Source organism: Mirounga angustirostris, unplaced genomic scaffold (assembly GCF_029215605.1).
Source record: "Mirounga angustirostris isolate CCGP_5_RB_7025 unplaced genomic scaffold, mMirAng1.0.hap1 SCAF_4, whole genome shotgun sequence".
In the NCBI taxonomy this organism is placed as follows: domain Eukaryota; kingdom Metazoa; phylum Chordata; class Mammalia; order Carnivora; family Phocidae; genus Mirounga; species Mirounga angustirostris.
Window position 1 is genome coordinate 156,161,038 of NW_026991712.1, and position 15,931 is coordinate 156,176,968.

Here is a 15,931-nt window from a genome sequence, read left to right on the forward strand (position 1 = left end):
AAAGGTTAACACTCTTCCAGCAATCCTATTTATCATTCCATAAAAAAAGAAAATCTCATTAACTTGCCCACATCTGTTGCTTTTCCCCCATGTGCTCATAACCTTGGGGCAACTAGTCTGCTACTGCTCCTCGGACCCGAGCTAGGATGCCCTTGGACATACAATGAATCCACGCTTTGGCTGGTTCCTTCCAGAGATACCAGAGAACATTTTCCCCTTGTTGCAAACTCAGATGTCAGGACCACGCAAGGACATAACACAAATGAGGGAAGGAGGGGGAATGTGATACTCTCCCATAGTAACTCATACTACTGATTTTAGTTGCATTAAAAACAAATCCTGTTGAAATGTCTTTTTTTCACCATGCATTTTTGTACAGTGGCCATAATGATATATCTATGGATTATTTTCCAGTGGCATCTTAAGTTTTGTTTTACACATGCATATACTAATTGCATATTAAATAGATAAGAACACTTTGCATTTCTAAAGAAATTCCCTTGATGGCTCTCTTGGACTGTTGTTTTCTCCCTTAAGAGACGTGAGTACCAGAGGTATTTCATTTTACTCTGTAATTTAAGGAAAGGTAACGGCGTGAGCCCAACAATGATAAATGGCAACTGACATTGCCTTTGGGTCACAGAGCCAAGAGGGAGTGGAGCCCATCTGGAGACTCCATGCCTTGCCGAAGGGGGAGCATCCACCGGCGCCAGCTAACAAAGGCAGGCAGTGATGCAGGCCCAGCGTTGCCACATTCTGACTTTTTTTTTTTAAGCCAAGAATCTGGATCTTTGAAGGTAAATCTTCTCAATGTGTAACTATTAGCAACAGATTCAAGAAAAACGTAAAGATCATGAGAATTACCCAAAATACGTCCATGGGCAGGATTCAGCCAGGGGGCTCAGGGTCTATAAACTCTGTCCTAGGCTGGCAGCCCATGAGGACTGGACGCATTTCTCTTTCGTGGCTGCACACAGTAGATGCTCCATAAATATTTGCTGACTGTTATTACCCGGATTATTTGGTCACGATGGTCATATATCCAGATCAAATTAGTCTAACACGATGCTAAAAAGAGTATTTCAGGGGTGCCTGGGTGGCTCAGTGGGTGAAGTGTCTGACCCTTGATTTCGGCTTGGGTTGTGATCTCAGGGTCGTGAGATCCTGCTCTGAGTCAGGCTCTGCACTGGGCGTGGAGCCTGCTTAGGATTCTCTGTCTCCCTCTGCCCCCCTCCCCCATTGCTCGCTCACTCGCTCACTCTCTCTAAGAAACAGTATTTCAGCCAAGCCTCTGGGATGATAACTTCCAGACACTAAAGTGAGGTTCTAGACTGAGATGTAAATTTTCAAGGGAAATATCTGAAAGCTTGTTACGTAATTCGAAAGGCCCTCCCTACATCAGTTATAAAAGTAACTGGCTCTGAGCAATTAAGGAGGGAGGATTTGAACAGCTTCCCTGGAGACAGCAGTGCTATGGACTCCATCTCACTTAAGGGGCAGGATGGGTAGTACTTGTCTCTCCCTCCCGCCTGGTGAGGGAAGTTTCACTTTGACCCTTAAAGAGTGAGGAACGTGGTGGACTTTGGGTGCCTGACTTCCACCTGACCAGTGTAAAGGACACGAGTTGGGCTGGATGGAAGGAGAGATGCACTAGAACTGGCCTGCACCCCTAGAATTTGTTGTAGAAAAGGATGTGTGAATGAGCTGGTGTGGGTTTGTTTTAGGTCCCTTCCAAAACACCTGTCCAGAGGGTGGCCAGGGCCGCAGCAGAGAGCAGTGGGGCAGACACCGAGTCCCAGGAGCTGCAGAAGGAATGACAAGGTTCTGGTGAGTGCATTGTCCCCATCAGGGGAACTGCACAGCAGAGGTCCCCCGTTGGAGGGGGTCTTCAAATGCCTACCAGAGCACCCCACAAACGTTAGCTTTAAACACTCAACAGCTGAGACAGTGCTAACGGCATCTTAGGGCTTTTCTGCTCCCATTCTCTCTCTCCCTTCCCCACCAATTCCAGAGAGGTCAGAAACTGCAGGCAGCATCTGGGGAGGACTGCAAGGAGAAGGCCAAGCAGGGCACATCCCCTTCCCAGGGTCAGGCACCTGCTGGTACGAAGCCCTGAGTGCAGGGAGGGGAGGTCACTGTAGCTTTGAATGAATTGAAAGCTATGGCTATTACATAAGGCTGGATACTCTAATTTTGGAATTGGTGACTCCATGTGACCATGGGATTTTTATTACCTCAGCGGTATCAAAAAATTCTCTGGACCTCCCACACTGAAAACACTTTAAGGGGACACGGGGAGACAAAATGAATCCGGCTTTGATTATTCCCTGATGTGTCTTGAATGTTCAATATACTGGTTGTACTAATTTAGGCAAAAAGGGCAATTTAACGGTTCACACAATCGAAGTGTGGAAAGGGCCAGGGTGCAGAGGGCTTCAGGGACCACAGAAAGTGACTAGAACACCACTGGGCCTCCCTGAGCCATTACTCTCCCCGACCGGCTTCCTTCCTGTCAGAAAACATGCTGCCAGCAACTTTTAGGCACACATCTTCAGCTTTGCCTCTGAAAATGGACAGAGACTCCATCTCTCTGCTCCTAATGGCAAAACTCCCAGGAAAGGGCCTGGTGTGCATCCGTTCCTCACGCCTGCTCTCATCACCGTGACAGGAGACAAGGATTATAAAAAATCATGATTCCCACATGACACGTGTGGTTAGGAGCATTTACCAGAAGAAGGAATGTGCTGTCCTGAACAAATGCAGGCTCTCGGGAACGGGAGGAAGTCTTTGGAAAACTCAGAGCTGGCTGAATCTCCTGGATACAATAGGTACGGCCACAGACTACCTGAAATGGGCCACGGTTGAAATGGGCAGTGGACTTTTTTCCTCTCATCCTCATTCCGCTGTGGGATTTTTCCTCCCCTCACCAATCTCCTAAAATCATTCTCATAATGCCCTCTGGCTCACCTCCCTCTGCTTCCCAGCAGCCCTGAAGCCTGGCTCTGCCGTGTGAGACCTCGCTTTTCCTGCAGCTCTCAAGGGGAGGCTTTCCTCTCAAATGCCAACTTCTGGCAGACACGAGGGGGGAGTACGGATGATGTGCTGTGGTGCTGTTTTCATCACCTTTCTTGTGTTTGGGGTTCACTGATATGTGATATCAGTGAAAATGGATAGATCCATTTTCTTGGATCTATCGGTTTATGGTTTTAACCAAATCTGAAAAATTTCTGGCCATTATTTCTTCAAAAATTTTTTTGCTCTCCCCTCTCTTCAGGGGGGTTCCAATGACACAAGTATTAGGCCGCTGGACATTCTACCACTCACTGATGCTCTATTCATTTTTTTCCCAGTAATTTTGCTCTCTGTATTTTGTTCTAGATAATTCCTATTGAAATATCTTCTAGTTCACCACTCTTATCTTCTGCAGTGTCTAACTGCTTTCGGTTCAGTATAGTTTTCATCTCAAACACTATTTTTCATCTCTAAATTTCTTTTTTTATATCTTATATATCTTCCCATAATATTCTGTTTTCTTCTACCTTCTTGAAGATAGGGAATATGTTTCAATGTCTCTGCCTACTAATTCTTTTTTTTTTAAAGATTTTATTTATTTATTTGACAGAGAGATAGAGAGAAAACACAAGTAGGCAGAGGGAGAGGGAGAAGCAGACTCCCTGCTGAGCAGGGAGCCCGATGCGGGACTCGATCCCGGGACTCCAGGATCATGACCTGAGCCGAAGGCAGTCGCTTAACCAACTGAGCCACCCAGGCGCCCTGTGCATTCCTTAGTTATTTTTGAGATGCAGTTAAGTTACTTAAAAGTTTGATCCTTTCAAGGCTTGCTTTTAAGTTTTGTAGGGTTAAGATCAGAGCAAAGTGGACTTTAGTCTCAGTCTTCAGTCTGAGCTTTTCCTCTCCTGAGGTCCAAACTTGTATACCCAGCTGTCTGCTGGACATATCTGCTTCCTACAGACACCTGAAATTCAGGCTGCCCCACACAGATTTCTCTTTCACCACTCTCACACGTGCAGAACCTGGTTCTTCTCCTGTAGTCCCTGCCTTAATGAATGGTACCACTATTCATCCAGTTGCCGAGCTTGAAACCTGAGAGAATTCCTTGATTCCTATTTCCTTCTTATTTAATTACCATGTCCTTTTTTTAAAAGTTTTTAAATTCCAGTTAGTTAACATACAGTGTAATATCAGTTTCAGGTGTACAATTTAGTGATTCAACACTTACATCACCCAGTGCTCAACACAACAAGCACACTCCTCAATCCCCGTCACCTATCTCCCCCATCCCCACCCACCTCCCCACTGATAACCAGTTTGTTCTCTGTAGTTAAGAGTCTGTTTCTTGGTTTGCCTCGCTCTCTCTTTTTTCCCCTTGGCTCATTTGTTTTGTTTCTTAAATTCCACACATAAAGGAAATCATATGGTATTTGTCTTTCTCTGACTTATTTCACTTACCATAACACTCTCTTGCTCCATCCACGTCCTTGCAAATGGCAAGCTTTCATCCTTTTTATGGCTGAGTAGTATTCCATTGTATATATACCACGTCTTCTTTATCCATTCATCTGTTGATGGACACCTGGGCTATTTCCATAATTTGGCTATTGTAGATAATGCCGCTATAAACATTGGGGTGCATGAATTACCATGTTCTTTTAATTTCATCTTCTAAATGGATCTCAAACCCACTTACTTTTGTCCGTTTTTACTATCCTTGACTAAGAAGCCAGCTTCACCTCTCATTTGGATTACCTGCTTCCTGTCTTAACAGATTCTTCCTGATGTGACCAGAGCTATCTTTCTATAGGACAAATATGGTCATGTCATATCTGCTTAATATGCCCCTCTCTGTCAAATAAATAAATAAAATCTTTAAAAAAAAATAACTGCCAGGGCGCCTGGGTGGCTCAGTTGTTAAGCGTCTGTCTTTGGCTCGGGTCATGATCCCAGGGTCCTGGGATCAAGCCCCGCATCGGGCTCCCTGCTCAGTGGGAAGCCTGCTTCTCCCTCTCCCACTCCCCCTGCTTGTGTTCCCTCTCTCCCTCTCTCTCTCTCTCTGTCAAATAAGTAAATAAAGGGGCGCCTGGGTGGCTCAGTCATTAAGCGTCTGCCTTCGGCTCAGGTCATGATCCCAGGGTCCTGGGATCGAGCCCCGCATCGGGCTCCCTGCTCCGCGGGAAGCCTGCCTCTCCCTCTCCCACTTCCCCTGCTTGTGTTCCCTCTCTCGCTGTGTCTCTCTGTCAAATAAATAAATAATAAAATCTTAAAAAAAAAATAAAAAATATTTTTAAAAAATAACTGCCTAAAACCTCTGAATGCCCTCTATTGTTCTAAGAACGAATCTCAGTCTCTTGGTTCATAAGGTCCATCAGGATCTGATCTATAGCGACCATTCCAACCTTACTCTTGGAGTGCCTGCACCACCCCCACTCTGCCCCTGCCAAATTCTATGCTCTGGCCAGACTGAGCTACTTTATTTTCCTCCAAAGTATCTTTGACATCTCTAGGCCGGCCTTCGTACATGCTTTTCCCTTCACTTAAAACATTATTCCCAACCCCTTTCCACATTGGGTTATTCTCTACACATTGTTCCTAAGTGACCCATGGTCACCTCAAACTCGAAATGCCGCAAATCAGACTTATCTGCACCCTGTCCCCCAGCCCTATTTTTTGTTTTGTTTGCTAGTACCATTACCATTCAGTCCTCCAAGAAAGACATGTTTGGTGCACCCTCTCTCATTTCTAAATACAGATCCTCCTCCCTACGTTGCGGTCACTGCTTTTCCTGGATGGGCACTGTTGCTCAGGCCGTGCGGCAAGCTCTTCATCTCTCTGTACCTGTCCTCCCGGCCTCGCCTTCTGCCACTCCCCTTTGGGCAGCCTTTCTGCCTGAGAGCTATTGCAGACAATGTTTCCTCTATTTGCAATGCCCTCACTCACCCTGCTGACTTGGCAAACACCCACTCATCCTTCAAGATACAGTTGTCAAAGCAAAATCTAACAGGCACTTCAGCAGCACTACAAGGACCTTCTTGGCTTGGCCCTTACCTACCTTTCCATCTCCAACTGCACTGTCTTCCCCACTGTGCTCTCTGCTCAGGCCATTCCGGCCTTCTTTCCGTTCCTTGAATAAGCCACGAGCTGTTTCAATATAAGACTTTTTCTTAGAAGCAGTGTTTTTCTGTCTGAAATGTGTCCTCTTTACTTGGTTAATTCCCGCTTATCCTTTAGACCCTAGTGCAAATCTACTCTTTCAGAAGAGCATGCGTTGACCCTCCTGCCTAGGTTGTGCCCCCTCTTTCATGCTCCTCTAACACAGTGTTAGAGCATTAACAATCATTTGTCCTCTTGGCACTTCTGTCCTCCTTTGGAAACAAGCCCCTTGAATTTCTTTTAAGGAACTGCCCTTCTTCTCCTACAGGCAAGTGGTGAGACTGTCAACAGGATTTGCCTGCCCAGAGCAGAGGCACTTGACAAAAGCTAGGTTAGTTAGTTGGACTCTTTCCCTCTTAAGCAGAGTGGCGCCAGGGAGTAAAACAGGGTGAAGGAATGGACTGTTTGTTGTAATCTAGATTCCTGGCACTGCCCTTCGTGTTCTTTCTGAGGGCCAGCGGTATGACATTTAATTTGGTTCTATGGGTACCCATGACCTTCCAGTAAATTCCTTTTTCTTTAAGTTAGCCGAGTTCCGTTTCTGTTGCTTGCAATTAAACAATCCTAACTATAGATATATCTTGTATAGGGCCTGGCACAGAGGTTGGTATTCCATCAATGTGCTAAACAAATGGAAGAATGAAAGGAGTGACCAGATGACCAAGAGAGCCTAATGAGTAGCCCTAAGACCTGGATTCTCTGTGTCCTTCCACCCCTTGCTGCAGGGGGCACCAGGAACTGTGCACCAATGGTGGAAGCAGCTGAAGCTCCCTGTCACTAGCCCGGCCACCTTCTACAGCGCTCCCAGCCCACCCGGATGATTACGTCACAGTCACCTGCCCTGGCTCTTCTTAGGCACTCCTCCCCCATTTCCGTTCCTGGCTTTTACGTTGGGGTTCCCTTTTGAGGACTCCACATTTGCCCAGGCAATTCCCTCCTGTCATTTATAAAAGCCTAAAACTTAACTTTCTCCACAAAGACTTCCTGAGGCTCCTGAGTGACTAACCCCATGTCCAGCGCAGCCAGAGATCGGACCCGACCAGCACTGCACTCTCACATTCAGGAGCTGGTTACTGGTGGTCTGATCTGTGCCCTGTTCCTCATGGAGTTCCCAGACTAGCAGGAAAGCTGAAGTCTAATCTTTAGGAAATGTAAACTAGAATAGAAAGCAACCAGGGAGGCAAAGGCATAACACTCTGGGACACAGGAGCAGAGTTTCTTACTATCAGGTGCGGGCAAGGCTGTAGATCCCAGAATATCTCACTGTATACAAATGTGTTTCTGAAGTTGCATGTGAATGCAGCTTAGACAACAGAAATGCTGTTGTGAGTGTACCGACTCTTCAGGGTTGATCTGCATCTGGGGAAGCTGGCAGTAAAGCCTGGGTGTTACCGGCTGTCCACTGATGCCAAATCTGTGGTAAGCACAGAAGACCCTGGGACTCGCAAGTCAGCTGCGCACAACGTAGGCTGATGTGCATTTGCAGCACCCCCCCCCCCCCCGGGCCTGAAGGTGCTCTCTGCCCAGGTGTCAAAGCAGCAAGCCCACAGCTATTCAGTGAAGGAGAAATGTTTAGTCTGGTGGTTTGGGCTTCCTGCCTTAGCTTCTGGACCTTAGCAAAGGTCAGCATTATAAAAATCCCCGACCAAAGAGCACACGTGTGTCCTCTGCCTGGCTCCAGGTGGGAAGTGGCACGGATAATGCAAATCGCTGCTCTTCTCCCACACCTGTACCACGTCAGACCCATGAATGCGCGCAGTGCTTTTTCAGATGGCTACAGCCTTTGAAATTAACCATTAACTCTTCCACTGCCGTTCCAAAGGACCAAGTCGGTGTTCTGAGCTCATGCAAACTCCTAGAAGGTTCAGACACTGGACATAAACAAAAGGGGACTGACTATACACTAAAGTGTGTATGCACCTGGTGATGAAACCTCTCTCTCTGTAAGACAAAATTAACAAAATTACAAGGAGAAATATACGAGTCTCCTGTCATCATAATGGGAAACACAAGAACCAGTGAAAAACCAGGCTCACAGAATCCATGAGAATTCAAAAGACTTGAACAGAACAATTAATAAATTTGAACTGATATACAGAGTACCTTACGCCCAACAAGTGGAGAATACACTTTCTTTTCAAGCATATATGGAACATTTATGAAAACTGACCACCTCTGAGGCATAAACCCTGATATAAAAAATTATGAACACTGAAATAAGCTCAAGCTTTTCACTTAAAAATTTGAAAATGCCTATTTGTGTTCAACATTTAATATATTCCATAATACTTTGTATTTCATTTTGTTCATAATTCTGTAAAGAAGATTATAAATGCTCTCACAATGCCCGATTTCGATAACCCTAAGTGCCCTCCTGTTTATTTTAGCATGGTGTACGAACAGAATCATTCTCAACCTCTGCTCTCACGTGTGAACAGCTGGAAACACCGCACTACATAGCGAGATCCTATTCTAGGATGAAGGGAGACCTCCCCCAGCCAAGTATCCTACTCTAGCCTCATCATTAGGCCACGGAGCCCCAGAATGGAATTTCTGGAACACAGGTGTGCACCGTAAGCAACTGTGCTACTGGCATTTTTGGTCTCCAGGGACCCACTTCCCTTTTTCATTCTAAAGAACAACCACAAAATCCCATCAGCTGTCCCTATAATCCGCACAAAGTAGATGTTTAGTAACTAATGGCTGCTGATGACATCGGTGAACATTTCCCATGAAGAGGAACAGTCTGAAGAACACTACTGGGGTATATAAAGTTTATGGGATAAAGATATGGATATGGGGCGCCTGGGTGGCTCAGTCGTTAAGCGTCTGCCTTCGGCTCAGGTCATGATCCCAGGGTCCTGGGATCGAGCCCCGCATCGGGCTCCCTGCTCAGCGGGAAGCCTGCTTCTCCCTCTCCCACTCCCCCTGCTTGTGTTCCTGCTCTCGCTGTGTCTCTCTCTGTCAAATAAATAAATAAAATCTTAAAAAAAAAAAAAAGATATGGATATGCACGCAAACCAGACAGGACAGGCCAAAAGGCAAGAAAACTCCAACCACATTAAGGAAGAAGCTCTGCAGCCAGATCTTCTCTAAAAGGGTCATCTTTGGCTCCAGTCTCTGAGCTATGATGAATTGCTAAGTGCAAAGGGCTGAGGGGTAAATGGAACAAGGACCTATCTTAACCGAAACAGGTCTCTCATTTCCGAAGGAATGGCACTGCACAGTCTCCAAAAACAGTCATAAGCTGTATTAAACAGAAGTAATATAGGTCATGGCTTGGGCGAAGGAGAAAGTTGGCAACAGTTGCAAATGGACGGTCAGACACAGCAGGCGAAGGGAGAAAGTGGGGAATGACTGTTTATCGAGCACCTACTGCGTATTCACACTACTCTCAGTACTTTTACCTACACTCTCTATTTAATCCTTAAGCCCCTACGGGGCAGGCACTGTCTCCATTCTACAGATGAGGGAACAGAGGCTTAGAGAGCAGAAAGAACATGTTCAAGATGCCCAACCAGTAAGTGGACCAGCTGAACCAACCCAAGTCTGACTCTGAAGCTTCTTTTCTTTAAATTATGCCACGCTGACTCTCAGAGGCTACAAGAACTGCAGACCCACATATGAAGAGAGTAGCTGCTGGGAGAGCAATTATCTATTACCGCCACCCCTCTGCCCCAGGGTGATGGCAAAAGGCCCCAGCCAGGCCCCCACAGGAATCATGGGAATCAGCAACAGCCCAGAGGGGCTGGCCAAAATGCAAACAACTCCCACATCATCTCAAGTCAGGGAAATAAATCATAATGGAGGATCAATTAATCAAAGACAAACTAAAATAGGAAAAGCAATATTATAAAATAAACACAGAAAAATGCACTGACCTAGACTAAATTAAGTGACCCAGTAAAATAACTCAGAAGTTCACAAACTGAAATCCAATCTTAAATGGGTGCACACTGGTGTGGGGGAGGGGAGAGGGCTCGCAAGAAGCTCCTGGTAAGTTGTGGTCCCCTGTGACTTGGTACCCTCCGTCCCAGCACAGCATAGCTCTTCTCCAGCGTGACACACCTGGGGCCAACGGAAAGTGGAACCTCACTGGGAGGCTGGAGCCCCAGCCCAGCCAGTGTGGCAAACGCGTCATGCCCCTATTTCTCCTCTGTCCTGGGAAAATAGCCATGCCCTGAGGAGGGCATGCAGGGAATTCAATTCTATTCTAGCAAGTGTGTCCAGTCCAGACCATGCCAGGGCATCTTGCACGAAGCTGCAAGAGAATTTTGGCAGATGACATGACAAAAGAGCAGTTGGGACAAGACATAGCAAAAGTGGCTCACTCTGCAGTTGGTATCTTAAACTTCATGGAGCTTACCACCTCGTAGGGCAGATAAGTACAAATAATTACCAAGCAACTATTATATAAAATAAGACAGAGTTGGGCGCCTGGGTGGCTCAGTTGGTTAGGCGACTGCCTTCGGCTCAGGTCATGATCCTGGAGTCCCGGGATCGAGTCCCACATCGGGCTCCCTGCTCAGCGGGGGGTCGGCTTCTCCCTCTGACCCTTCCCCTCTCATGCTCTCTGTCTCCCATTCTCTCGCTCAGATAAATAAATAAAATCTTAAAAAAAAAAAAATAAGACAGAGTCCCTGTCTCCAAAAAAATTAATTTTCTTTTTTCCCAGCTGTAGGATTAACACATGCTATTTATTAACCATAAAATAAGTTTTTTTTCATTTGGATTTTTAAAGAATAAAGTTAAGAATCATTTGAAATTCCCATTATCTAAAGTTAATTGCTGTAAACATTTTGGTGAAAATCTTCCCAGAAATCTCTCTTTCCATAAATACATGTGTAAATGTGCATATATAAGTTTACTTACTCATGGCCTCAATATACATGCTCTTTGTTCCTGTTTTGCTCACTCAACAATATCCTCAATGTCTTCTGTGTCAATAAAAATAAAATTACATCATTTTAATTTTTTTATCTTTATTTTTTCAGTGCAAAAAAGGTAGTTTTATTAAGGCACAGACATAGGACCTGTGGGTAGGAAGAGCTGCACTGGGGTTGTCTACATCATCATTTTTAATGGCTATACAGTATTCCACCATATGCATGTGCCATTTTTTTATGTAATCCTTAAGTACCCATTGCATGATGGACATCACCATTTCTATTTTTCTACTCTTCATTCAACAAATATTCACTGAGCACCTATTATATGCCAGCTACTGTTCTCTAAGTTCCAGGGACACAGTGATGAACAAGACAGGCAAGGTCCCCAGCCAAATTCTACTGGGAGAGACTGACAATAAGCAAGTAAACAGCAGATAATTTGAAGGAAGGATAAGTGCTAAGAAATAAAGACATACCTTCTTAAAGAAGGACTGGCTGTCAAGAGAATGGACTACTTTAGGTGCAGTGGTCCAAGAAGGCCTTCCTGCAGAGAGCATATCTGAACACAGACCTGGGATTGTCACAGGAAGCAGGAGTGAAGCATTCTAGGATGAAGAGACACTGAGCACAAAGGCCCTGACTCAGGAAGAGGCCTGGCCTATTCACGGACTCGCAGGAAGGCCAATGTGGCTTGAGGGCAGTGAGGGACAAAATGGACTAACACGCAAGTGTTGAGATGATTCCAGAGAAACCGGAGTGGGAGACGGCAAGTCGGATTCTGTAGGTCATGGAGTTTGGATTTTATTTTAAGTGCACCATGAAGTCAATGGAGAGCTTTCAGCGGGAACAAGGTATGATCTGACTTACATTTTAAAAAATCACTCTGGCTACAGTGTGAAGAATGGACTACCAGGAGGTGACAAATAAGCAGAGACACCAGTAGATGTTTCCTTACCCAGGGGAGAGAAGATGGTACCTTGGACAGAGCTGCTAGAAAAAGGCTGGACAAGGACACACTGTGAATACAGAAAAAGTGAGAAAGGGAGAGAGGAGGGGCAACAATCAAAGTGGTTGCCAGGTCTGTGGCTTGAACACTTGGGGGGACGGGGACAAAAAAATGGGAGAGGGCGCCTGGGTGGCTCAGTCGTTAAGCGTCTGCCTTCGGCTCAGGTCATGATCCCAGGGTCCTGGGATCGAGCCCCGCATCGGGCTCCCTGCTCAGCGGGAAGCCTGCTTCTCCCTCTCCCACTCCCCCTGCTGTGTTCCCTCTCTCGCTGTGTCTCTCTCTGTCAAATAAATAAGTAAAATCTTAAAAAAAAAAAAAATGGGAGAGGAACCACTTTGAGTGCACAGATCCCACACACATTCCATTAGATTTACATGTAAGTATTTTGGTTTGGAGAGGGGCTGCTGTTAATTTTTTTTAATTGTTAATTATTCATTGCTAGTATATAGAAATATAATTAATTTTTTATGTTTTGACCTTATATCCCATCATCTTGCTAAACTCAATTATTAGTTCTAGGAGGGGTTTTTTTTGTAGATTCCTTGAGATTTTCTATGGAGGCAATCATGTCACCTACAAGAAGGGTCAGTTTTGCTCCTTCCTTTCCAATCTGTATTCTCACTGTTCCTTTTTCTTGTCCTACTGCACTGGCTAGGACTTGCAGGAGTGGTTCCTGATCTCAGAGGGAGAGCAGTTTCTCACCATGAAGTATGCTGTTTGCTGTAGGTTGTTTGGAGATGCCTCATATCCAGTTGAAGAAGTTCCCTTCTAAGTTTACTGAGAGTTTTTATCAGGAGTAGATGTTGAATTTTTGTCAAATACTTTTTCTTCACCAGTTAACAGATAAACCCCATGTGGGCACCAAATCTGGGGAGATTTAGCCATTATTCCTTTGTATGTCTCTTCTGCACTGCACTATTCCTCTTCTTCTGGGTTCCAACAGCAGACAGTAACCTTCTGGTATTGCCCCACTCATCACTGAGGCTCTGCTCGACTTTTTAACTCTTTTTTCTTTGTTGTTCACACTGGATAATTCCTATTGCTTTCCTTTCAAGGTCATTGATTCTTTCCTCTTCGTCTCTATTTTGATATTGAGTCCATTCAGTTGAGTTTTTAAAAATTTCAGTATTGTATTTTTTTCCCTTTATTTCCATTTGGTTCTTTTTTATCTTTTTTTTTAATATCTTTTTTTGGGGGGGGGAGGGCCTAACAGTTTCTATCTTTTTTGTTTTAACACTGTTTGCTCTTATTTTGCGGAACATTTTTATAATAGCTACTTAAAGTCATTGTCAGATTATTCCAACATCTGTGTTGAGATGTTCCTGGTTCTTCACATGATAAGTAGTTCTGGATTATACCTTGGATATTTTGAATATGAAGTTATGAAACTTCAGGTCTTATTTAAATCCAGTGGAGAGGGGCGCCTGGGTGGCTCAGTCAGTTAAGTGTCTGAGTCTTGATTTCAGCTCAGGTCATGATCTCAGGGTCCTGGGATCAAGCCCCGTGTCAGACTCTGTGCTTAGCAGGGAGTCTGCTTGAGGATTCTCTCTCCCTCTGCCCCTCCCCCTACTCACACGCACCCCCCCCGCAAAATAAATAAATCTTTAAAAGTAAGTAAGTAAGTAAATAAATAAATAAATAAATCCAGTAGAGAATGTTGACATTTTTGTTCTACCAGGCTCTCAACCAGGTTGGATTTAGGTGGCAAGTTCTGACCAGCCTTCCATGGGCTGTGGTTTCAATGTCACTTCCAGTTTCAAAGCCTACTCAGGTATGTCCTCTGTGGGCGCCACCCACTGTCCAGTCTGGGACTCAGGCAGTGGTCTATCTTTCAGATCAGTTCTCAAAGTCTTTGGTATGTTGGTTAGAATCCGACGCATGCATGCACAGCTCAGGGGTTAGCCCAGAAGGTTGTAAGTAACTTTCTGGAATCACTTTCCTGAATTCTTCCCTCTGTTTTCTCCTTGCACCTTCCAGTTCACTAGGCCTCCCCTTCTTGGTTCTCTGGCCTCAAAGCCGGGAACTCAGTTACCACATTCTGCCACACATTTCTCAAACTACTCAAATCCAACCAGCAGGAAGGCGGAGGGAAAAAAAGCAACCGATTTCACCCCACCCTCCTGGGATTACACGTCCTCTGATCAGAGAGGAAGGCTTCCCTCCTTCAGTTTTAGGTGCTTGAAGACCCCATGCTGCCACTGAAACCACCACCACCACCACTACCGTGGGACTGCCTGGGGACTAAGGCACAAGAGAACACAGGAGAAGACAACCCCTGGAAGACTTCCCCTCTGCCTGAGCCTTAGAGCCCCTTTCCCGCCCCAGAGCCCTAACTAGAGGTCTTCTGAAATTCCCTCTGGTTGTGCCCTGATGTGCATTGCTTGAGTCTAGGACATGGGACACCAGGGGAAAAATGAGAAATTCACTGACTGTGTGGCAGCACTCTTAATTCTAGTCTTCTTCCCCAATCTGTCTGCTACTATTGATATTTCAGAGTCCTCAAATAGCTGCTAAATGCACCTGTCCAGGCCTTTAGCTGCATCCAATGACAGAGATTCTTATACACGTATCTTGTACACATATCCTGGTACATACAGAAGCATCCATTTATGTAGGGAATATATCCATGAGAGGAAAAGCCGGGTCATGAGGTATGTGTATATTCAAATTTTACTAGATACTACATGGTCTTTTTAAAGGGGTTGTAACCAGCTTACCCTCTGGCCAGTAGACTCAGAGCTTCCACTGTACCACATCATCACCAACACTGGAATAGCAAGCTTTTCAAGTTTTGCCATTTTAGTAGAGATGCGGTGGTATCTCCCTGTAATCCTAATTTGCCTTTCCCTAGGTAGCAATGCAAAATGCAATCGAACACCTTTTCATAAGTTTATTGGCCATCTGGATTTCCCCTTTTGTGAAGTGCCTACTTAGGCCTTTTTGTTTATTTCGATACTGGGTTGTTTCTTTATTCCTATTGATTTCTGTAGTTCTTCATTCTGGAAACATGCCCCTTGTTGGGTGGTTGGGTTATAAATATCTTTTTTGCAATCTGGATTGCTTTTATCACTCTCTTAATGGTGTCTTTTTGATTAATGAGGAGTTAACTTTAATGTAATAAAATTGATCAATCTTTTCCTATAAAAGTAGACACAACTTTTGTGTCTATTTAAAAACTTTCTCTCTGTCCACTCTCTCTTAAAGTGATCTGTCTTGTCTCAGCATCTGGGTGGAGTACATCTCAAGCATATGAGGTATGAGAGAGCAAGATAACAAGGGAGACAGTATGAGCTGCAGAGGTGGACAGATCTGAGTGGCCCCAGACAGGTTACTTTACCCTTCAGAGCATCAGTTTCTTTCATCTACAATCAAAGATACACTATCCACCTTGCAAAACATGTCTGAAGCACCTACCACGGTGTTGGCACATAGGAAGCCCTTAGTAAACAGGCAGAGCCGTGACTGCATTCTCTGAACTCATCTTTCCCCTCATCCACAACTGCCTGAACCTCACAGCTGCTTTGTGAACATTCAAGGACAGCAAAATGGATTAACTGCCCTCAGCAGGCCAGGCAAGCCTCCCTGTTACTCACAAGCAGCACCCACCATTACAAGAACCACCATCTTCAACTAAAAATGCAGGCTTGATGCCCAGAGGTGCTCTTCTCACACAGTAAAGCCATCCTGGGGCTCCCACACCAAAGTAATGGCAGCAAGTTGAAGACTCGAAGTGACGCCTCTTTCTGCTCACCGCCAACAGCACAGTGATGTGAAGCAGGGAGACTGCCTCCGACCTGGGAGAGCCAAGCTCCACCGAGCCGGAGGGATTTGGTGTCCAAGGAGTGGGCATGTCAGTCTGTGTGTCCTG

The 15,931-nt window shown here is 45.2% G+C and overlaps 1 protein-coding gene across 10 annotated transcripts in view; it reads right to left on the reverse strand.

The window, feature by feature from the left end:
* ST3GAL3 (ST3 beta-galactoside alpha-2,3-sialyltransferase 3) overlaps positions 1-15,931 on the reverse strand; it is a 184,069-nt gene that overhangs the window by 97,289 nt on the left and 70,849 nt on the right. Inside the window, exon 2 of one of the 10 annotated variants that reach the window (XM_054512916.1) lies at positions 4,471-4,580. The exons of 8 other annotated variants lie outside the window; for them this stretch is intronic. The gene's annotated coding sequence lies outside the window, so the exon portion shown is untranslated. Of the gene's footprint in view, positions 1-4,470; positions 4,594-15,931 lie in introns of those variants that run through there. One more of the 10 variants, XM_064589298.1, reaches the window with a different exon arrangement.